The sequence below is a fragment of the Bos taurus genome, chromosome 26 (assembly GCF_002263795.3).
Source record: "Bos taurus isolate L1 Dominette 01449 registration number 42190680 breed Hereford chromosome 26, ARS-UCD2.0, whole genome shotgun sequence".
In the NCBI taxonomy this organism is placed as follows: domain Eukaryota; kingdom Metazoa; phylum Chordata; class Mammalia; order Artiodactyla; family Bovidae; genus Bos; species Bos taurus.
Genome location: NC_037353.1, coordinates 11,622,753 through 11,647,469, shown reverse-complemented (window position 1 = coordinate 11,647,469; position 24,717 = coordinate 11,622,753). Strand labels below are relative to the sequence as shown.

The following is a 24,717-nucleotide window of genomic DNA, read 5'->3' as shown; positions in this document are numbered from 1 at the left end:
AGAAAAGTGAAACAAAGGAACAGAAAATTCCCAAGAGTAGATTCGTTGTTGTTGTTCAGTTGTTCAGTCACTAAGTCTGACTCTTTGCAGCCCATGGCTTCCCTGTCCTTCACTATGTCCCTGAGTTTGCTCAAACTCATGTCCATTTCATCAATAATGCCATCCAACCATCTCCTCCTGTTGCTCCCTTCTTCCCCTGTCCTCAGTCTTTTCCAATGAGCTGGCTCTTCACATCAGGTGTCACAAGTGTGGAATGTCAGCATCAGTCCTTCCAAAGAATATTCAAGGTTGATTTCCTTTAGGATTGACTGATTTGATCTCCTTACAGTCCAAGGGACTCTCAAGAGTCTTTTCCCACACTACAGTTCAAAAGCATCAATTCTTTGGCACTCAGCCTTCTTTACGGTCCAACTCTCACATCCATACATGACCACTAGAAAAACCATAGCCTTGACCATACGGACCTTTGTCGGCAAAGAGTACATAAAGCCCAGTGATAAGTTCTCATCAGTGTATAATTAGTGTTTCAGAGGAGAAATGAAAGAATGAAGTAGAAGCAACAAATGGAGGGGTGATGACTGAATTTTTTTTTCACATCAGATTATACTTCAGGAACAACTATGAACTCAAGTAGGATAACAAGGAAAACCTAACCTGCACACATTATTGTAAAACTGGTGAAAAGCAAGACAGTAATAAAAATCTTTAAAGCAGCAAAAGAAAGATATTTTACCTTACCTCTAAAGGAATCACATCTAATGTTGCATTAAAAGCAGTGGAAAATAGAAGACAGTGGAATTATGCATTCAATATTTTAAAAGAGTAACTGTCAACCTGGATGTTATGAAAGAAACATTAAGCAAATGAAAACTAACCTCAAAAAATGTCACTAGTGGATTCATGAAAAATAGTAAAAGATGTTCTTAAGGTAGAAGGAAAATGATAATAGAATAAAGCAAAGAAGTATAGGAAAAAATGAATATTGGAAAGGGGAAACATATGAATACATATAAGTATTTACTTGTTGTTCAGACTCCTAGCCATGTCCAACTCTTTGTGACCCCATGGACTGCAGCACGGCAGGCCCCTCTGTCCCTCACCATCTCCCAAAGTTTGCCCAAGTTCATGTCCATCCATCCATCTTATCTTCTGATGCCCTATTCTCCTTCTGCCCTCAACCTTTCCCAGCACCACAGACTTTTCCATTGAGTCAGCTGTTCGCATCATATGACCAAAATACTAGAGTTTCAGCTTCATTATCAGTCCTTCAAACGAGTATTCAGGGTTGATTTCCCTTAAGATCGACTGGTTTGATCTCCCTACCTTCTTGAATCACTGCCTTGTCATGGCAAAGGGGGTTGCAGAAGTCCATTAAGCTATTGAGTCATTCCAGGTAGGGCTGCCCCAGACAGACTGGTCACAGCGGAGAGTTCTGACAAAACGTGATTCACTGGAGGAGAGAACGGCAAACCACTCCAGTATACTTGCTGTGAGAACCTCATGAGCTGTATAAAAGGACAAAAAGTATGTACTGACTGTATGTAAATAGCAATAATGAGATAGAATTTAAAAACACAACAAACATAATAAAAAGGCATGTTGCATTGTGTAGAAAATGGTAAAAAAAAAATACTATATGTTATTATACTTAAGTCAAAATACAAAATTCTCAAAAGAGTAAATTCTAAGAGTTCTTATCACAAGAAGAAGAAATTCTTCTCCTTCTTCTTTCTTTTCTTTCCATTGTATCTATGTCAGAAGATGGATGTTAGCTGAACCTATTGTGGTAATAAGCATTTCACAATATATGTAAATCAAACCATCATGCAGTATGCCTTAAACTTATGCAGTGATGTATGTCAGTTATTCTCAATAAAATGAGAAAAAAATGTCAAAATACAGGTGAAAATCTCTGGGGTAATCACTAAAAGAATAGTGACATCAAGTTTGGTAAACAAGCTAATGGAAAGAGAAGGAAATTTTTTAAGTTAATGCAAAAGAAAACAAAAAGACAGTAAAGTGAATACAAAGTAGGTGAGAGAAACAGAAAACAAACAATAAAACATGTTTAAATCCAAATATGTTAGTTGATTAAATTTAAGGGGACTAAACACTTCAATTTAAAGCAACAAAATAAAAACAGCAAAATCCTTTTTATTAAATCTTCTTTATTTAATCTATATGCAGAGTATATCATGCGAAATGCTGGGCTGGAACTGAAATCAAGATTGCCAGGAGAAATATGAATAATATGAATATGAATAACCTCACATATGCAGATGACACCACCCTCATGGCAGAAAGCGAAGAGGAACTAAAGAGCCTCTTGAGGAAAGTGAAAGAGAAGACTGAAAAAGATGGCCTAAAACTCAACATTCAAAAACTGAGATCATGACATCTAGTCCCGTCACTTCATGGCAAATAGATGGGGAAACAATGGAAGCAGTGACAGAATTTATTTTCTTGGGTTCTAAAATCACTTCAGATGGTGACTGCAGCCATGAAATTAAGACACTTGCTCCTTGGAAGAAAAGCTATGACAAACCTAGACAGCATATTAAAAAGCAGAGACATTAGTTTGCAGACAAAGCTCCATCTAGTTAAAGCTATAGTTTTTCCAATAGTCATGTATGGATGTGAGAGTTGGACCATAAAGAAGGCTGAGCACCAAAGAATTGATGCTTTTGAACTGTGGTGGTGAAGAAAACTCTTGAGAGTCCCTTGGACTTCATGGAGATCAAACCAGTCAATCCAAAAGGAAATCAAGCCTGTATATTTATTGGAAGGACTGAAGCTGAAGCTCCAATACTTTGGCCACCTGATGCAAAGAGCTGACTCACTGGACAAGACTGTGATGCTGGGAAAGATTGAAGGCAGGAGGAGAAGGGAACAACAGAGGATGAGATGGTTGGATGGCATGATTGATACTCAATGTACATGAGTTTGAGCAAGCTGCAGAAGATGAAGGACAGGGAAGCCTGGCATGCTGCAGTCCATGGGGTTGCAAAAGAATCAGACACAACTGAGTGACTGAACAAAAAACAAAATCCAACTATATTCTGCTCACAGAAGAATGTTTTGAATTACATAGAAATGTTGGAGGTTAAAAAAATATGAAACAAAATATACCATGCAAACCAAAATAAAACTGGTATAATTACTAACATTGTAGAAACTGTTCTTTATGACAGAAAGCATTACATGAGATAAAGAGAGATATGTAGTACTGAGGTCAACCCAATAAGATCTAAAAATCTAAGTCTGTATGCACTTGATATCAGTCTCAAAATATACAAAGCAAACTGTCAGAATTGAAAGAATGGAAAAAAATCTATGATCATGGTGGGAGATAAACATTCTTCTTCCAGTAATTGATAGAAAAGCAGACAAAAAGGGTGTAAATGAGCTTTAAACAATATTACAAACAAGAGTTATATAATTTTGTGATTTATATTATATGCATAATATATATTTATTCCCCGAAACACATTCTTTTCAACTGCATATGGACACCTACCAAAATTGACCGTATGCTTGTCCATAAACCAACTCTTAAATTCCATAGTATTAAAATCATACAGATGTCTTCTGGTGACAGTAATATTAACCAGGAAATCAATAAGAAAAAGTAGCTATAAAATTCTCAAATATTTGGAAATCAAGCAAATGATATCCAAATAGCCTATGCAGTTTCAAAAACTATAATGTAAATTTGTAAAACTCCCTTTAGCAAAGTGAATGTCACTCAGTCATATCCAACTCTTTGTGACCCCATGGACTATACAGTCCATGGAATTCACCAGGCCAGAATACTGGAATGGGTAGCCTTTCCCTTCTCCAGCAGATCTTCCCAACCCAGGAATCAAACCAGGGTCTCCTGCATTGCAGATGGATTCTTTACCTACTGAGCTATCAGGGAAGCCCCTTTAAAGGTTAAAAACTCCCTTTAACCAACCAATAATGAAAATATAGTATATGAAACCTTGAAGCACTAGAAGATGTTCTCAGTGGAAATTCTGTAATAATATTTGCATGTAATAGAAAAGAAGAAATTCTTAAAATCATTATCTAGGAGTCCACTACCAGAAGTTAGAATAGGAAATTAGACCCCCAACAGAACCACAAAAAGGAAACAAAGTTAATTGTGTGTATGTGTGCATGACAGAGTGGATAAACAAAGATAACTACTGGTTTTTCCACAAGAATAAGAATGTTGACAAGTCACTGGTAAGACAGATCAAGAAAATAAGAATTACAAGATAAAACCAAGAGCAAGGATATAGTTTAAGAGCCTACATTTGCAAAAGAAATAAGACAGCTTCCCTGGTGGCTCTGTGGTGAAGAATTCACCTGCCAAAGCAGGAGACACAGGTTTGATATCTGATTGAGAAAATCCCACATGCTGCAGAACAACTAAGCCCGGGAGCCACAACTACTGAGCCTGTGCTCCAGAGTCCAAGAGCCATAGCTACTGAGCCCATATGCCACAGCTACGGAAACCCTCGTGCCCTAGAACTACGTCCACAGCAAGAGAAGCCGCTTCAGTGAACAGCCCCACACACCACAACTAGAGAAAAGCCCAAGTAGCAGTGAAGGCCAAGAATGGTCAAAACTGAAATAACTAAATAAGATTTTTTTTTTTTTGGTTCCTTAAAAATTTTTTTATTGAAATATAGTTGATTTACAATCTTGTTCAATTCATTAGTTTCAGGTGAACAACATAGTGATTCAATATTTTTATATAGTATATTCCATTTAAAGCTATAAAATTCCTTGTGCTGTACAGTATATACTCAGAGCTTATTTATTTTATACATAGTAGTTTGTATCTCTTAATTCCCTACCACTAATTTGCCCCTCCCCTAGTTCTTTTTTTTTTTAATTTTATTTTATTTTTAAACTTTACATAATTGTATTAGTTTTGCCAAATATCAAAATGAATCCATCACAGGTATACATGTGCTCCCCATCCTGAACCCTCCTCCCTCCTCCCTCCCCATACCATCCCTCTGGGTCATCCCAGTGCACTAGCCCTAAGCATCCAGTATCGTGCATTGAACCTGGACTGGCATTTCGTTTCATACATGATATTTTACATGTTTCAATGCCATTCTCCCAAATCTTCCCACCCTCTCCCTCTCCCACAGAGTCCATAATACTGTTCCATACATCAGTGTCTCTTTTGCTGTCTCGTACACAGGGTTATTATTATCATCTTTCTAAATTCCATATATATGCGTTAGTATACTGTATTGGTGTTTTTCCTTCTGGCTTACTTCACTCTGTATAATAGGTTCCAGTTTCATCCACCTCATTAGAACTGATTCAAATGTATTCTTTTTAATGGCTGAGTAATACTCCAAAGATTATTTTTTAAAAAACTAGAAATAGGGGCTTGGGGCGGGAGGATGTGGGCACCTGGATGAAATAGGAAGCTAGGGGAGAAGAGGGAAATTTGTGACTACAAAGATAAGATTACAACTTGATTGTTTTATGTGTAAGACAGAAATGTAAATATATGTGTACACTCATCTATTATCCAACTTGGACCTCAATTTTGATCTATATAAAAACTAAAACTACCAAAAAAAAAAAAAAACTAGAAATATTTAAAAAGATAAGAAAATAGTATTTTGACAATTTATATAAAGTAGATAATTTCCTCAAGCACAACTTACAAAAACTACCTCAAAAAGAGATAATCTAAAAATCTTTTATCTATAAAATAAATTACATCTATAGTTTAAAACTTTCCTAAAAAAATTCTGCATAACACTCCTGATTTCAAACTATATTACAAAGCTACAGTAACCAAAGCAGTATGGTATTAGCAAAAGACCAGACATACAGATCAATATAACAGAACAGAGAGCCCAGAAATAAACCTACACATAGTTTGTCAATTAGTTTATGAAAAGGGAGCTGAGAATATATAATAGGGAAAAGACCATTTCTTCAATAAAGACAGCCATGTGCAAAAGAATGAAATTAGACTACTATCTTATACCATACACAAAAATAAACTCAAAATGGATTAAAGACTTGAATGTGAGATCTGAAATCATAAATTATGACATTATCTCCTTGACCTGAGATGTCCAGTATGGTAGCCACTAGCCACATGTGACTATTGAGCACTTCAAATATTATGACTAGTGCAACTGAGAAAATGCATTTAAATTTTTTAGTTAATTTTATTTCAAAAACTGGTATTCGACATAGTTATTAGAAAAAATGTGTGATCAGATATAATCAAGGGAAAGTGAAAGTGAAAGAAAGTGAAGTCACTCAGTCAGGTCCGACTCTTTGTGACCCCATGGACCGTAGCCTACCAGGCTCCTCCCTCCATGGGATTCTCCGGGCAAGAGTACTAGAGTGGGTTGCCATTTCCTTCTCCAGGGGATCTTCCCGACCCAAGGATCGAACCCAGGTCTCCCACATTCCAGGCAGACGCTCTAACCTCTGAGCCACCAGGGAAGCCTGAGATCTTGCTCCTAATCAAGGGAGCAAGAGAGCAAATAAGATGAGCTCTAAGGCCCCTTTGGACACTTCGTTGTATCATTCAGGCTGAACATGATGGCCCAGTGGAACTTTCCAGACACATCTTCTATGTCCCAATGTGTTACACAGTGACATGTAACATCAGTGAAACTAGGTGTTGTGAGAGTAAGTACCTGAATCAGTTAGAAGGGGGATGGGAAAAGCTTTCAAGAAAACAGGCAAAATCACTCAGATCTCACATCAAACCACTGACTGTGCTAGGAGGGAGCACAGGACCCTGAAACTGCAATACACATCCAGCATGTGGTAGGCATTTAGGAAACACTAATCACCTTCCAAGTGGGCATGATGCTGGCACTCACCCCTTCTCTTTGGACCCAGAGGGCATTTCCTTTTTATTTTCCAGGTCTTACACTGGAAACTAAAAGCTCTTTTCACCCTTCTAATAGCTCCAAAAAAGGAGTTGGGGAGTTCACAAAATTACTAAGAGGATTCCTTTGTTATTGTGCTTCCATGATGACCTTTTCTCTGGTGTTTTCTTAGGTTGGAGTTATCTTTTTCTTCTTTTAGATTGTAAGTTCTGCTCTGGACTGTAAGTTCCTTAGAATAAGAAAATATCCTTTTCACCTCTGTATTCCTCACATGATTTTTAATACTGAAATTCAACCAAAGCAAGTTGCCATCAATGTTCACTTTAGTTAATGCGAGTAACTACATCATTTCTCATCCTTTCTACTTTGACAGCCAAAATTATATGCACTCTCGTTGGAAACTTAGCCACTGGGACTTCCCTGGTGGTCCAGCGAGAATCCACCCTCCTGTGCAAAGGACACAGGTTCAATCCCTGGTCCGAGAACTAAGATCCGACATGCCACAGGCAAGCCTGGGAACCACAACGAGAGAAGCCCATGCACTGCAACAAAAGATCCTGCATGCCCTGACAGACACAGCCAAATAACTACAAATAAATACATATTAAAAAAAGAAACGTAGCCACTGTTTTTGACTTAACATAGTATTGGATTATGATTGCGTAGAACTGAATGACGACAGTAACTCAGAAAAGTATCTCAAGCTCCCAAAAGCATCACTGCAGATAGAGCTCATATTTTTTTCCTTAAGAAATATAAGTATCCTTATAAAATATATTTATAGAAAATATAAGTATTGTTGTCTAATAACAGTATTTTTCATATGGAATTGCTTTTTGGTAAAAAGTCAGTATCTGATCTTCTCAGAAGTTTCTGCAAGTGGCTATTCAAGGCAGTAAGACAGTCAGTGAAGTTTCGGACCACATTCCAAGAGCATGTGTTTAGGTGTGCAAATGCACACACCAGCTCGATATACTCTGAAAGGGGCAGGGATAGACTCCAGGCTGTTGAAACTATTATGACTTAATAACTTGAAACACATAACTGGTTTAAACTCAACACAAGAAATCACTAACCATCAATGTGTTAATGGATAGTCTCCACTAGCTTAATCATAATATCAACAAATTAACACATCTATCAGCAGCAGTGGTTCTCAACCTTCATTTTAGTATCACCTGGAATACTTTGAAAAATCCCCATGTACAGAGTTGAAAGGAGTGTGATACAACGGGGTACAGAGAGAAAGTGAAAGAACTCTGTGCATTGGCAGGCAAGAGAAGTGAGCAGCTATTTGAGTGGGAAGTTGTGGGCTGCAGGAGCAGTGTTTGTAGTCTTTGAAGAAATGTGACTATAACACGGACTAAGGAAGCACCAGCAAAGCCCTACACTTTGGACTTTCTGTTTAAACGTTTACAGGTTCATTCTTCATATTTACCTCTCCTGGCTCCTAAAACACAACTCTGTTCCAGAAACAGAATAAATGCAGACACCCACGAGGATAGAGAGGAAAGGAAACAGCTTTTGACAAAGACAGCAGTTTCAAAACTTGGAAACATGCGGAGATGAGGCGACTACCTTGGCGAATGATAAAGAGCAGAAAGCAAACAGCATGTGGGAGCCAAGCGAAGAAGCAAAGGGTTTATCATACAGAGCCTCAGAAGTCCCCAAAGTCTCAGAAGTTGGAGGTTCCAGAAATCTCTGAAGCATGATAGATGCTGGGAAGATAAGAAGGGTTGAAAGTCACCATAGAGATACTTGAATTTATGTGCCTTACTCTATCCTTTTCAGAGAAGCATGTGTTTAGCTCAAACTTTCCCAGAGGGTTCTACCCTCTGGGAGTTCTAACTACATTCAAGTGTCTCTGATCTGAATGACCATGTTCCCAAGCACGGGGCTTTGTCAACTGTCCTTCAGTGGCCATGAAATCAAAGGCCTAAGTCATCAAAGATTAGCAAGTGCTCTAGCACTTGCTTACCTCTCTAGATTCACAGTGTTGCTTCAGTTTAGCCCCTCATGAGTTTGTGTATGTTCCTGGCAGCTCAGCCATTCATTTTTTAAAGTGTGTGGTACAGAGTATGTGTATATGCATTCCAACATCTTATTTGGTGTATTTAATGGGACTATTCTTCCTATTAATAGATAAATATCTGGAACTATGGTCATTGACTACTAGTTCAATTATTAATTCTTTATACCTTTTGAATGTCCTAAAGATTTGCTAATAATTTTTAAGACAGATTCTTAGAATAGAATCCCCAACCTTTTTGGTACCATGGACCAGTTTTGTAGAAGACAATTTTTCCACAGAAAATTGCGGGAGGGCGCAGGTGAATGGTTTTGGGATTATTCAAGCCCCTTACATTTCTGTGCACTTTATTTCTATTATTATTACATCAGCTCCACCTCAGATTATCAGGCATTAGAGCCCAGAGGTTGGGGCATCACTGTCATAGAACACCTCTCCCCGACTGTCAGCCAGACAACCAACCAGCCCTCTACCACTTAGAGAGGTTAAACGTGGGGTGTATTGAGGATATGGGACTATTGGTTATAGGACTGTTTGTCCCTCAACTACATATATGTAATGATTTTTTTAAACCTAAGATTTTTTTTTTCAAGTGAAAAACATGAAAACACCATTCAAAGGCTTTGCAATCACACAACTCATTTGAATGTGACTCATGGTCAGGCTCTTGCGGTCCTAGCTTCACTGAGTTTATCCTTAACATACCTGAGGTCCCTCGTGCTGGATGAGATCTTTTCCTGACTCAGTTATTTGCACCCTTACAACAACCGTATAAGACAGTTCATTGAATTTCCCTTTTCAGATAAGGAAATAGAAAGTCTGAAACAGAATGAAAAATAACCTTCCAGCATTTCCTGGAGCTAAGAGTGATTAGATGACGCGTTCTGACTGAGGAGATGGAAGAGGTCTGCAGGTATTTCATCTTCCCTCTACCAGGAATGTGGATTTACTATGGCTTTCTTGCTGCAAGGATCAACACAGAGAACAAAGACTAGGAAAAGTCTGGACCACTGATTTTCTTAGTAAGCCACCAGGCCATTCAGGACTATCTACCACCTGACTTCTTGTTAAAGGAGGAGAATAAAAGTGTTTAAAACTATGTAAGCCACTCTAGTAAGATTTACTGTTGCACACACCTGCACACCACCCAGCTGATACAGACTCCAAAGCCTCTTCTCTTTCCCGGAACCTGCTGCCTCTCAGACTCCCAATTAAAGCTGTCAAACCGAGAAGCAGAGCATAGCTCCAAGTACACATTTCCCTCCTTTGATGTTTCTTGCACACCTCTCTGAAGGATCATGAAGGTAGAAATCTCCAGAGCAGGTCTTGATGGACTGCAGTGCCACAGAAGCAGCCAACTTCCTCAGACATGAGTCATAGTTTTCCTGGCTTGGTGGGCAAATCAATAGAAACTTTCCTTCTGAAGCCTGTGGATGGAATCACCTAAGATGGCAGAATGGCCTAGGACAGTTGGAGCCCAGAACAAAGCAGGAATTGCACTGGACTTATTTGGCTTATTTCTTTCCTTTTCTTTTTTTGAATTTTGAACTTCAGCTTATTGTGGTGTAGGTAATAAACATGCATGTGCGCATGCTAAGTTGCTTCTGTAGTGTCCAACTCTGCAACATCTTGGACTGTAGCCCTGCCAGGCTCCTCTGTCCATGGAATTCTCCAGACAAGAATAATGGAATGGGTAGCCATTGCCTTCTGCAGGGGGATCTTCCTGACCTAGGGATTGAACCTGGGTCTCCTGCCTTGCAGGCAGGTTCTTTACCATCTGAGCCACTATGGAAGCCCATAGTGATAAACATAGTAACAGTATTAAAGGGGGGGAGGGGATCATGTACATACTCCCAGTCCTACTGCAAATCTTTTCATTTTTGAGTTTTGAGTTCATTTAGAGTCCAGGTACTCATGTATTCTTACTTTTCATAGGTGTAATCATATATATATAAATTCATTTTGTCTTTTACTTATTGTTACCACAAGAAACCATATGTTTTTCCATGCACAGTCTCCATAATTTTCACTTTAACATTATTTTAACAAATAACTACCATGTGATAGGCACTAATATGAAAGATACAAACTGAATAATATTCCATCAAGTACATGCATCATGGTTTATTTGACCATTTTACTAAGGATGGACATTTCCATTTTTTCCTTTTATGGATAGAACATGCAGCTGTGATCATCTTAGTAAGTATAGCTTTGGCCTCTGATAATTTCCAATTTTGAGTAATGAGATTACAGAATCAAAGTGTAGGGATATCTTAAGGCTCTTAAGTTATCGTATCATAAATATTTTCAATGTGGACCTTTACCAGAGTTGCACTGTGTATCCTTCAGTATCTTCTGAATTAAAATCTCAAATGGGTTTCTTAGGTTAGCAGAGCCCAAGTTACATGTCCTTGCTCTAGGAGCAAGGAAGGTCAGGGAAGAGGAGCATTTCTAGTTTCTACCAATTTCCCAACAGAGATACATGTTTAAAGTGAACTAGCAGTCAAAACTCATGGTCTGTTTTCATATGGGTGAATTCACTGGGCCAGTTCTTCTAGCTGACCCTACAATGGCTTCATCCTTTATATCTCAACTGAAACTATTCTTGCAAAGATCTAATGTGACCTTATTTCCACCAAATCTACTGGCTGATCATTTGTTCTCTCTTACCAAGTCTTGTTCCTTCGCAAATTCCTCCTCCTCTTTGAAACTTAATGCTTTGGTTTCCACATTATAATCCACTAGTTCTCTTCCTCTGCATCAGACAGTTCCTTTTTTGGTCTTATTTCTGGTCTCCCTCCACTGATTCCCAAGTATTGGTATTGCCCAAGGATTCACACATAAGCATTTTTCTTCCCAATTGAAGATGATGCTCTCAAACCATATCAACCTCCCTCACAAATTTAACTATTACCTTGTATCAGCCAGTTTGTGGATAGGAAAAAGAGATCCTTTATATATGTCAATATAAAGGGCTTCAATACAGAGGACAAATCTTGAAAGAGCTAAGGGTGGTGAAGGTCAGAGAACTCACCACATACATATGTCCCCCTATGGTCATTTGGACTCTCTTGACCTGAATGGGTAGTTCTCAAGAGTTCCCCTGGTGACTACTTTGAGCCTCACAGCTGCCCCTGCACTTACCTGTCATTGGCTTTAGAAAATAATATGACCTCCAGGGAGTCTGTCTCATATCTACATTACATTCTCCAAAGCAAGAATGAGTACTGGTCACAGAATCCTCAGAAAAGTGAAGAGTCACTGTGATTAGATGCTTTTAAGTACTATGTTCACCTGCAAACAATCCCCAGCCCTGTAGGTGATAAGGGACGTAGTCTGTGCTCATCAGCACAGTCCATCCGTCTACACCTAGTGTGAGCGCTTTAGCCCAAACCACGTCCTCTACCCCCATGGCGCCACAGGCGGACTTCTCATAACCCCACAGGTCCCAGGAAATCAAAGCCTCCTGGAAGGTGGGCAGAAGGAAACGAAGGATCCTCAGGTGTCCACCAGCCAACCCTTCTTCCACTGCTTCCATTTTCTCCTGCAAAACCACAGAAGTCTCATTATAACCAGTAACTCTTCCTCTAATCCATTTTCCTCCTCACAACCCGAGTCATGTATATAAAACATGTAAATCTGACCACATCACTCCAGATTGAAAACCTTCAAAGTCTCCCCTCCACTTAATCCTAGGTAAAGTCTCTGTTATCTGATCCCATAGCTCATCTCTCACTAATCCTGATCTTACACTTTATGCTCCATAAGCATCCAGTCACAACATACCTGGCAGTGCCTGACATGAAATATGTGCTCCACCGATGGTTACGAAGTAAATGAATGAAGAAACAAGATGAAAAGGAGATAAATTACTTACATTCTAAAGTAAAACTAAAGTGAAGGTAGACTTCTGGTTCTTTTTTCTTTCACGTCCCTCACATTCTGTGTGGGGCTCGGCGCACAGTGGGTGTTCAAAGCTGCTTGTTAGCTAGCGAAATTAGCACATTCATTTTAATACCCAGAAAGAACTCCACTGAATTTTGATTCCTGGCAATTTCAAAAGATTTTCTGGGTGTTATAATTATTGGCCCATTGTTGGATAAAAAGTGGGTGAAAGAATTCATTAGCTCATTAAAATACAATGAAAGGAACATAATTAAAACATTTAGGCAATTTCTGAATCACAGAAAATGAATAATCAGAGGCACAAAACAAACCCTCAGACACTCAGTTGACTGCAGCAGGCCCACACTTCCCGCTTTCTCAAAACACTGTCAACTGGTGAGTTCAATACCCTCTTTCCTACCACTTCATCAAAAGAGAATGTGCTTTAATGAGTTTTATTCTTAGCCCAGAGACTGGAAGTAGCGGCAGCATAAACCTCGGCAGGGAAGCCCTCTGAAAACCTGAGGCAGGGAAACTGGCATTTTCCATTCCTGTCCTTGCTTTTAGTAGTTTGTTTTTGGCCCAAATGGATCTGCTACTGTGCTCAAGTGTTTATACACATCCCATCTAATGCCCCAAATGAGCCTTATATAACTATCTTCTTCTATCAATGACATTAAGGTTGAATAATATCCTCCAAGTCACACAGCCAGCTGCTAGAGTCAGAATGCAAATAAATCGTTTCCAACCAGACTTCCAAGAGCCCCCGCTTTTCTTTTTTTTTTTTTACTTTTATTTATTTATTTTTAATTTATTTATTTTAATTGGAGGCTAATTACTTTACAATATTTTATTGGTTTTGCCATACATCAACATGAATTTACCACGGTTGTACACGTGCTCCCCATCCTGAAACCCCCCTCCCACCTCCCTCCCCATACCATCCCTCTGGGTCATCCCAGTGCACCAGCCCCAAGCATCCTGTATCCTGCATTGAACCTGGACTGGCGATTAATTTCTTGTATGATATTATACATGTTTCAATGCCATTCTCCCAAATCATCCCACCCTCTCCCTCTCCCACAGAGTCCAAAAGACTGTTCTATACATCTGTGTCTCTTTTGCTGTCTCGCATACAGGGTCATCATTACCATCTTTCTAAATTCCATATATATGCGTTAGTATACTGTATTGGTGTTTTTCTTTCTGGCTCACTTCACTCTGAATAATCTGCTCAAGAGTCCCTGCTTTTCATCACTATGTAAACCTGAATGGTCAGAGGATTCTGACCAGGACTCAGCCTGCCCCACCTACCCATGGACCATCAGATGGCGCAGCAAGGGCTCCGCATGTTCGATGGGTGGCTGATGTCCTTTCCCGCCATCTTCCCCTCCCTGCTCCTACAAACTTTTACCATCACCACTCTTGCTGTTCCTTCATTCCTTGGCTCCCTCACAGGTCACCTCCCTGCCCACCAGTTACCATCACCAAATGTGCTTGAATTCTTCCCAGTAACATGAAATCTCTGCATAGCAACACGTGGTGATGCTAAAAGCACAGGATTGTACGCCTCTGGTAGAAATATCCAAGGGTGAGATACCAGAGAGCGCTTGGTCTGGGACCAGAAAATGGGAACAAGTCCAATGTCTACTTTGAAAAACCTTTTTTGAGGACATCTCATATTAGACACTGTGCCAGATGCTTTCATATTTACTCTGTAGTAAAATTCCATTAGGATGCCATATTATCTTATCTGGATTATTTACTATCGCATCCTCTCTAGGGCCATAAACTGGAATTGCGACAGCCAGGAAAAATTTCACAAAAGAGTCAATCAAATCAATTTTGGAAACCAGGCATTGCTTATAAGTGAATGTTAATAACATACTTTATCTCATTTAGGTTAATTATTCCTAAAGAAAAACTAAGTTCTTGTTCATGGGAGTATCTATTATGTTTTTAAAATGTAAACTCTTTTAAAAATATTATGGAAAAATTAAATGCCCTCTGCTGCTGATGCCTAAATATAATTCTGCTTCTCAAGACATATAAAAGTGACTGGTGCATGACAAAGATGACATTATCTCCTTGGCTTGACTATAGGTTTGTTTCCTGACTATAGATCCTTAACCTCCCTTTTCTTAATGCATTTACTTTAGAAAACTTGGAACTGTCAATTCTCTTTCTGACTTGTTGAGATGTAAATCTTCTCCCAATCTTTGCTAATTTTTGCAACTCAAGGATGTCTTTCTCAAAAACCCGATAGCCATTCCTTTAAAATGTAATCTTTGAAAGATATAGCACTCCTGTCTCCCATTCTCTGTGGGTGGTAGGAGCCTGTGTTAGTCTGGGTTCTCCAGAAAAGGAGGACACGACCCAGTCCACAGGACATGTAGACACATCTTTGACACTCTCCTCTTGACCCAGTCCCAAAGCCTCAACACTGAAGAGTGGATAGAAACCAATAGTGGAATCTGAAAACATGTTTAATCAATCATCCAAAAGGCCCAAGACAGAATGGCAGCTGTCTGAATTCCTGCCCGAAGTCTTAGGGAAAAAAAAAAATGTCTGAAGAAACATCAGGGCTAATATCATAGCTGTTCAGCAAAGACAGAAATGCAGAGAGGGCAGAAAGAAAAATCTATCAAGATGAAAAGTGAGCAAGACTTTATTCTTCCAGAAAAAATGAATAAATGCAGACTGACCAAGAGAACCAGCCATCCAGGGAGGGATCACTCTGCACCTTCAACTCCGCAGCCCCTTGGACTCTTGCTTCCCAACCTGGGGCCCCTCCCATAGTACACAACACCCACTGTACTGTCAACTCCTCCTCTCCAAAAAGGCAGGAAAGGAGAAAGGAGATGGGAGGGATGATAAAATTCAAAACCATTATGACAGTTCTGTGCATAAGCCTAAATTTTCTTTTCACCACTTTCTGTTAAGACAACAAAAATGAATGCTTAGGAGAAAGGGTTTTTTTTTTCCTTCCTAGTACCTTAAGGATCTCCTGCTTGGTGGAGTCTAGGAATGACCTATATTACCCATTGCTTGTAAGTTTCTTAGCAAGACACACCTCTGGCCTAATTGTATCTTCATGATAGGAGCGTGTCAGTTTCTCTAGGAATCATCAGATTGTTTGGCATCCCAGGCCCTGGACCTTCCCCTCCCTATTCTGGTGGCTTAGCATCATGAAAAGATTTACCAGTTTTTTTTTTTTTTTTTTTTTTTTTAAACTAAGGGTATGGTAGTGCAATGGTAAAGAATCCACCTGCCAGTGTAAAAGAAGCAAGAGATGCAAGTTAGATCCCTAGATTGGGAAGATCCCCTGGAGAAGGCAATGGCAACCCATTCCAGTATTCTTGCCTGGAAAATTCCATGGACAGAGGTGCCTGGCAGGCTACAGTCCATGGGAACGCAGAGCTGAAAAACAACTGAGCACACATATGCATGTAATTTTAAAAATTCAAACATTCCCCCAACCCTCCAAGCTCTCCTTCCCAGAAATAACCGCTGTTCCTTGTGCATCTGTGAAGAGAAATTTTATACTTTAAAGCACATAATAGTCAATACAAACAATTGCATATTACATACTACAAAAATTAACGCACACTAAGTCGCTTCAGTTGTGCCCAACTCTGCAACACTATGGACTGTAGTCTCCCCAGGCTACTCTGTCCAGTGGGTCCTCCAGGTGAGAATACTGGAGTGGGTTGCCATGCTCTCCTCCAGGAGATCTTCATGAGCCAGGGATCAAAACTGTGTCTCTTATTTCTTCTGCATTGGCATGCGGGTTCTTTACCACTAGCACAACTTGGACTGGCTACTCACTCCAGTCTTCTTGCCTGGAGAATTCCATGGACAGAGGAGCCTGGCGGGTTACAGTCCATGGGATCACAAAAAGTTGGACATGACTGAGCAACTTTCACTTTCATAAAAATGAATAGAAAACCTCAATTAAAATAGAGTCAGGAGGTCAGAAAGAAAGCTTTCATTCCCTATTATGATAGGAGAATCCAAAAGAAAGAAGACTTCCTCTTCTTGCCCAGGGAGAGCTCAGCCAATGAGAAACTGTTATAACTTAGCCAGTGAAAAGTCACTAGACCAGACTCTCAGTTCCTCCCCTGGACCCTCTGTTTACTCAACCCTTCCCAACTTCCTTTTCCCCACTTTAAAAGAGTTCTCTCCTTGCTGTGTGGGGACTGACGCATAACTTCCCATGGCTGCAGATTCCAAACTGCAATTCTTTGCTGATCTTCAATAAGTCTATTTTTGCTTGAGAAGTAACTGGCAGACTGTTTCAGGTCAACAATACAGTGATACAGCAATATGTATCCATAGCCAGTGGATATATGTAGACACATATAACCATCTGTTTCAGAGTTGTTATAATCTGTTTCACTATTATGAGTAGATCTCACCAGGGTGAATTACATTAAAGTTACACGCTATGAATCAACCTGATATTTTCAAAGTGCAAGACAAATATGTTATCATTTGTTGTTTTTGTTAATAGAATTAAAATTTTATTTTGGTTTCCATAAAAATTCTATACCAAAATGAATGGGCTTCAACTGCCAGCACTTATGTTAGTTTCCACAGTCATAATTCTTCTAGCTGTTTATCACAATGTTCCCAATACAAGCCACATGGCTGAATCAAGCAGTTTACCAAAAAAAATCATATTTTTTACTGTGTGTAGTAAGCAAAGAAAAATGTGGTACCAACTTTCTGTGTTCACCATAACTGCTCCCCTGCCCCAGGAAAGAGTGTTTGTAGAGAAAGGACATTCTCTTCCTTAGAATATACATGGCTGGTAACAAGTGCTTCTCCCATGACTCTTCCTGAAATGTGACTCAGTTTTCCCCTCTCCCAACAAGATCCCTGCTTGAGAAGGAGAATCAGAAATAGGATCAAGTCTCAGAACAAGCGGACAGGATATCTGAGTTCAATAGGGTCCCCTCTCCCATGGAGGTTAGCTCCAAAGCCCATGCACAAGGTAAAAAGTGCATATAGCCAAATTATCCTTGAAAATCCCTTGGAAGGGCACTACCATATTGATCTCCAGTTGAAGACTTTGGTTTGTTTAAGGAAGCCATTTTTGTGAGGAACACAAATCACCAACCACTAAAATCATGCTTGACACACAGCACGCTCATGCTAGAAAAGGCACTTGGGAAAAGAGAGGAAAGCAGATTAACATTCTTTCCCATGAGTGAGGGAGTGGGCTGACCCTCACTCCCATCCATTCCTTCTCCCAGGCTTAGACTCACTCAGAGTAATGGGCCACAGAATCACTGGCACTATAAAATTATGTTTCTCCTGAATTCCACTTCCACCGTCCTTCGTATTGCTTGCTGAGTTTGGTTGAATGACTTAGGATTACCAGCATAAAAGATGCAACTGCATTCCATAAAAACTAACAGCCCCAGACTTGTCAATACAGCTCAGAAATTTTATAGTGCACATTCTGAATGCTGCATTATTGCCTAAAGACCTCAAGTCTCCCTCTGCTAAGATTATAAGAGACAAGTACTTACTTCTCACTGGTTTTCACTGTCCCACTGATTAAAGGGGAGGCCTAATTACTACTAGTTGAAGAGCTGTCTCTTCCTTCATGAGAAACTAATTCTAGGTCATGTTAACCAGTACAGTTATTTCTACTCTATTGTGCATTTCTAATTAAAATAAATTCAGTACATGTTTTATTTTGTTCCCAGGACAAAATCATATTTGAATAATATTCTGAAGGTCAACTGCTTTTACTTCTTATCCTAACATGAGGTAGTCACACGTAGAACCTTAAGAAGTCTCCTATACAGTCACAAAAGAGATTTTGTGGTCATGGGAATGCTCTATCAAAAGAAAATATTTGCAAACTACGCTCTATTCTCTGCTAGACTTGATGACTATCAATAAAGTTCATTTAGCCTAACAATTTAAATAGAAAATCCAGTACAAACTCTGCTTTGTGCCAGCATTTCCTCAAATTTGTTCTTTGGAACATTATGTCTATGGAATTTTAAGTAGCAGAACAAGCAACTTTGGAAAACACTTGTTTATGAAGAGTTTCCTTTCCTGAAGGACTTATCAGAGCCTTTAATGTGCTAACATTCATAGTTCGACTCCCAAGAGGAGGATATATCATACTCTGCTTCCCAAACATATATGGTCACAGAACTCTTTTCATAGCCCATTTCATAGGACTAAGCATGCAGTGAGCATACTTTAGGAAATACTTCTCTATCGAATATACTGATAATAAATGAGGATAGGGATGGTCCAAAGACAACAGAATTGTTCAGAAATAGCAATAACTACTATCTTTCCAAGTCCGTTTACAAAATTGGGCCCTGGCCTATAGAGTCTGCATGAGAGAGCAGTAAATGTCTGTGGGAAGTCGAGATTCACATCAAACAGGGCTAGTTAATAAAGAGGGCTTGCCAGGGGAGAGATAGAAGAAACCAAAGTTCAAAATCCAAAACCAGTTCTGGGAAAAGAATAGCACAGAAACAAGATTAGAGGTAGAATGGAACTGCAAATAGGAAAATAAAAGACAAGATATAATACAGAGAAGAGGAGCAGCTCTGGAATTCCACATATTCTCTGAGCACTCACCAGGCACTCCTTACAGAGTTCAGTTCAGTTCAGTCACTCAGTCGTGTCCAACTCTTTGCGACCCCATGAATCACAGCACGCCAGGCCTCCCTGTCCATCACCAGCTCCCAGAATTCACTCAAACTCCTGTCCATCAAGTCAGTGATGCCATCCAGCCATCTCATCCTCTGTCATCTGCTTCTCCTCCCACCCCCAATCCCTCCCAGCATCAGAGTCTTTTCCAATGAGTCAACTCTTTGCATGAGGTGGCCAAAGTACTAGAGTTTCAGCTTTAGCATCATTCCTTCCAAAGAACAACCAGGACTGATCTCCTTTAGAATGGACTGGCTGGATCTCCTTGCAGTCCAAGGGACTCTCAAGAGTCTTCTCCAACACCACAGTTCAAAAGCATTAATTCTTCGGCGCTCAGCCTTCTTCACAGTCCAACTCTCACATCCATACATGACTACTGGAAAACCTTACAGAGTAGATCTACATATTTTACTGGGCTAGGGACCCTCTGGAGAAGGAAACGGCAACCCACTCCAGTGTTCTTGCCTGGAGAATCCCAGAGAGAGGGGGGCCTGGTAGGCTGCCGTCTATGGGGTCGAACAGAGTCGGACATGACTGAAGCGACTTAGCAGCAGGGACCCTCTATCTAGGTCTGTGCTGATCTTCATAGCATTTAGACTCCTCCCAATTTCTTTATGGCCCTGACTGGCTGACCACAGTTTGGACCACTGATAGATCTTCCTAAAATTTTCTCTTTTCCAAGTCATCGACTAATCCAATTTTACAGCTGACTGTGTATGTGTACACAGTCATAAACACATATCTATATGTGTGTATATATATTTATATGCTGCTGCTAAGTTGCTTCAGTCGTGTCCAACTCTGTGCGACCCCATAGACGGCAGCCCACCAGTCTTGCTTGTCCCTGGGATTCTCCAGGCAAGAACACTGGAGTGGGTTGCCATTTCCTTCTCCAATGCGTGAAAGTGAAAAGTGCAAGTGAAGTCGCTCAGTTCTGTCCAACTCTTAGCGACCCCATGGACTGCAGCCCACCAGGCTCCTCCGTCCTTGGGATTTTCCAGGCCGGAGTACTGGAGTAGGGTGCCATTGCCTTCTCCGTATTTATATGCAGATTATATTAAAAACAGATGTTGCTCTAAGACTCAGCTTGCCAATGAAAAGAAGTATAATTCCACGCTGCTTCCCAAGTCCTACTTTTCCATTTAGAACAAGGAATAAAGTCCCAGGTATGACCTCCCATAATGATGGACCTCAAACCATCGTCAACTATCCAGCCCTGCCTTTGGCTCAGTTGAGGTTCCTGCTTACCCTCTTCCCAAGTTTTAACACATTACCCTTCCCCCCCCCGCCAAGTACTCCTATTTCCTTGAGTCAGAGCCCTGACTTTGATCCTTCAACCTCTGAGTAAGTACCATTTACCTGAAGTCAGTTCAGGTAACAGTCCATTGTGGACTCACTATTGCTATGGCCCTCTCACCTAGTAGAATATATTTCATCTTGGAGGGCCATTTCACTGCATCTCTGTCTCCCACTGGGAAAGACTGAGGGCAGGAGGAGAAGTGAGTGACAGAGGATGTGATGGTTGGATGACATCACCAACTCAATGGACAAGATTTTGAACAAACTCTGGAAGACAGTGAAGAACAGGGAAACCTGGCATGCTGCAGTCCATGAGGTCGCAGAGTTGAACAGTGCTTAGCAACGGAACAACAATTCCCTCCCACTAAACCAGCCCATTATACCTGTGACTTGCTCACTTGAATTAGATTCCTTAGGGCCTAAAAGCTATCTGCTTCCTTCTTTTGCAATGTTGCTTTCCAAGAGGAATTCTCTAGCCTTCTATATCTGTTTTAATATGCTAGAGCATTTCATCAAAGTTCATTAGCATCACTTTCATGTTGGAATTCTCAGCCTTTATTCTGGAGTAATTGTGATATCATCATTCTTTGTTCAAGGTACACACACAGGTTTCACAGCCTGCCTAACATATCTAGTATCTCCATGTCTGAGATCAAAGACTTCAGTTTCGGCATTTATGATTACCTAGCAAGGCTCTTCTGCAAGAATTGGGGCCTCAGAGTTCCATTACTGTCTGGTGGTCACTGTACCAAACTGATACTCAAAAAAAAAGAAAAAAGTCACATGTTTCGGTCTCTTCCAGATTATTAATTCTAAAAATACACAAAACCAATAATATTCCACAGCTCATTAAAAGTCTTTCATAATAGGACTCAAATCTAATATCAAGATTATATTTTTCAGTGTGGTGTTGGCACAAAAGATATATACATCAACGGAATGGAATAGAGAGCCCAGAAATAAATCCACCATCTATAGTCAATTAATCTTTAACAAAGGAGGAAAGAATATTCAATGGAGAAGAGACAGTCTTTTCAGCAAGTGGTGTTTGAAAATCTGAACTGCTGCTGCTGCTGCTGCTAAGTCGCTTCAGTCGTGTCCAACTCTGTGCGACCCCATAGACGGCAGCCCACCAGTCTTGCTTGTCCCTGGGATTCTCCAGGCAAGAACACTGGAGTGGGTTGCCATTTCCTTCTCCAATGCATGAAAGTGAAAAGTGAAAGTGAAGTCGCTCAGTCGTGTCCGACTCTAGCAACCCCATGGACTGCAGCCCACCAGGCTCCTCCGCTCATGGGACTTTCCAGGCAAGAGTACTGGAGTAGGGTGCCATTGCCTTCTCCGAAAATCTGAACAGTTACATGTAAATCAATATAATTAGAACACACTAACACCATACCAAAAAAAAAAAAAAACTCAACATGGCTTAAAGAACCTAAATATAAAACATGAAACCATAAAACTAGAAGAGAACATAGGCAAAATATTCTGACATAAATCATAGCATTATTTTCTTAGATCAGTCTCCCAAGGCAAAAAGAAATAAAATCAAAATGAACAATGGTACATAAACTTAAAAAACAAGGGAAACCATCAACAAAATGAAAAGACAACCTATGGGAGAAAACATCATTTGCAAATGATGAGACCAATGAGGGTTAATAGTCAAAATATTTAAACAGCTCATACAAGTTAATATCAAAAATAAAAAATCCAATCAAAAAAATGAGCAGAAACCTAAGTAGATATTTCTCCAAAGAAGACATACAGATGGCCAACAAGCTCATGAAAAGATGCTCAACATCCCTAATTATTACAGAAATGCACATCAAAACCACAATGAAGTATCCTCACACCCATTAGAATAGCTATTATTTAAAAGTCTACAAATAACCTATTGCATAGCACAAGGAACTCTGCTCAATGTTATGTGGCAGCCTGGATAGGAGGGGAGTTTGGGGGAGAATGAATACATGTATAAGTATGGCTGCCCACATGAAACCATCACAATATTATCAACTGGCTATACTCCAAAACAAAATTAAAAGTTTTAAAAAAAGAGGCTACAAATAATAAATGCTAGAGACAGTATATTACGCCAAAGTCTTTGACTATGTATATCACAACAAATTGTGGAAAATTCTTAGAGAGATGGGAATACCAGACCACCTGACCTGCCTCCTGAGAAATCTGTATGCAGGTCAAGAAGCAACAGTTAGAACTGGACATGGAACAACTGACTGGTTCCAAATAGGAAAAGGAGTACGTCAAGGCTGTATATTGTCACCCTGCTTATTTAACTTATATCCAGAGTACATCATGCAAAATGCCAGGCTGGATGAAGCACAAGCTGGAATCAAGATTGCCGGGAGAAATATCAATAACCTCAGATATGCAGATGACACCATCCTTATGGCAGAAAGTGAAGAAAAACTAAAGAGCCTCTTCATGAAAGTGAAAGAGGAGAGTGAAAAAGTTGACTTAAAGCTCAACATTCAGAAAACTAAGATCATGGCATCTGGTCCCATCACTTCATGGCAAACAGATGGGGAAACAATGGAAACAGTGACAGACTGTATTTTCTTGGGCTCCAAAATCACTGCAGATGGTGACTGCAGCCATGAAAGTAAAAGATGCTTACTCCTTGGAAGAAAAGCTATGACCAATCTAGACAGCATATTAAAAAGCAGAGACATTACTTTGCCAACAAAGGTCCATCTAGTCAAAGCTATGGTTTTTCCAGTAGTCATGTAGGGATGTGAGAGTTGGACTATAAAGAAAGCTGAGCACCAAAGAATTGATGCTTTTGAACTGTGGTGTTGAAGAAGACTCTTGAGAGTTCCTTGGACTGCAAGGAGATCCAACCAGTCATTCCTAAAGGAGATCAGTCCTGAATATTCATTGGAAGGACTGATGCTGAAGCTTCAATACTTTGACCACCTGATGCAAAAAACTGACTCATTTGAAAAGACCCTGATGCTGGGAATGATTGAAGGCAGGAGCAGAAGGGGATGACAGAGGGCAAGATGGTTGGATGGCATCACTGACTCTATGGACATGAGTCTGAGCAAGCTTCAGGAGCTGGTGATGGACAGGGAAGCCCTGCGTGCTACAGTCTGTGGGGTCACAAAGAGTCGGACACAACTGAGCAACTGAACTGAAAGAGGCTGTGGACAAAAGGGACCCCTCCTACACTATCGGTGGGAATGTAAATTGGTACAGTCACTCTGAAGAACAGTATGGAGGTTTGTAGGGCTGCCCCCCACAGGCCTACAAGCCCTGTGCTTGCCTGGTCAAAACTAAAGAAAGAACCCAGAATCAGCAAGAGAGACATCAGTGGTTTAATTGGCAGGGGTGGGGATTAGGTGTGGCAGGGAAGGCTTGCATATCTGAAGCAAGGACCTGGAGCAATAGCCCACCATGTGCAGTGGATACCTGGCAGGGCAGGGTGGCAATCTTCACTCCTGAGGGTGAGGGGAGCTTACCAGTTATAGGGGAATTGATGTCAGGTATGCTTGTTAGCTATCAGGGAAACTGCAGTGACGTGCCCCTCACAGCCCCTTTGATAAGAACAATTACTAGCCGGGGCCTGTGGTAAGTACATAGGAAGGTCATACATGTGTATAGTGTACAGGTGAAATCAGGCGGGGGTGTACAGAGAGCAAGGAACAGCGACCTTGAGCGGCCTGACCGTACACTCCACTCCTACAGACCCTGCCCAACCCTTACAATCTTGGTCCCCCCATCCCCTCACCCTCTACCGTATCCGTTCAGGTTTGCTAGGGGCACTGAAACCAGATATCACAATACAGACAGTAGGGGCCAGAGTATCAAGATTAAGATACCTAGTATGCCCAGAACAGTCATTGGCCAGGATGTGGGCAAACTTTGGAGCCAAAGCACTTACCTGATCAGTGGAAAGGGAGTCAATAGCAGCAGTGCCCT

General features: G+C 40.4%; 1 long non-coding RNA gene across 2 annotated transcripts in view; it reads right to left on the bottom strand.

The window, feature by feature from the left end:
• The window catches only part of LOC132343937 (uncharacterized), a 154,960-nt gene that overhangs the window by 127,302 nt on the left and 2,941 nt on the right, over positions 1-24,717 (bottom strand). The gene's annotated exons all lie outside the window — the stretch shown is intronic.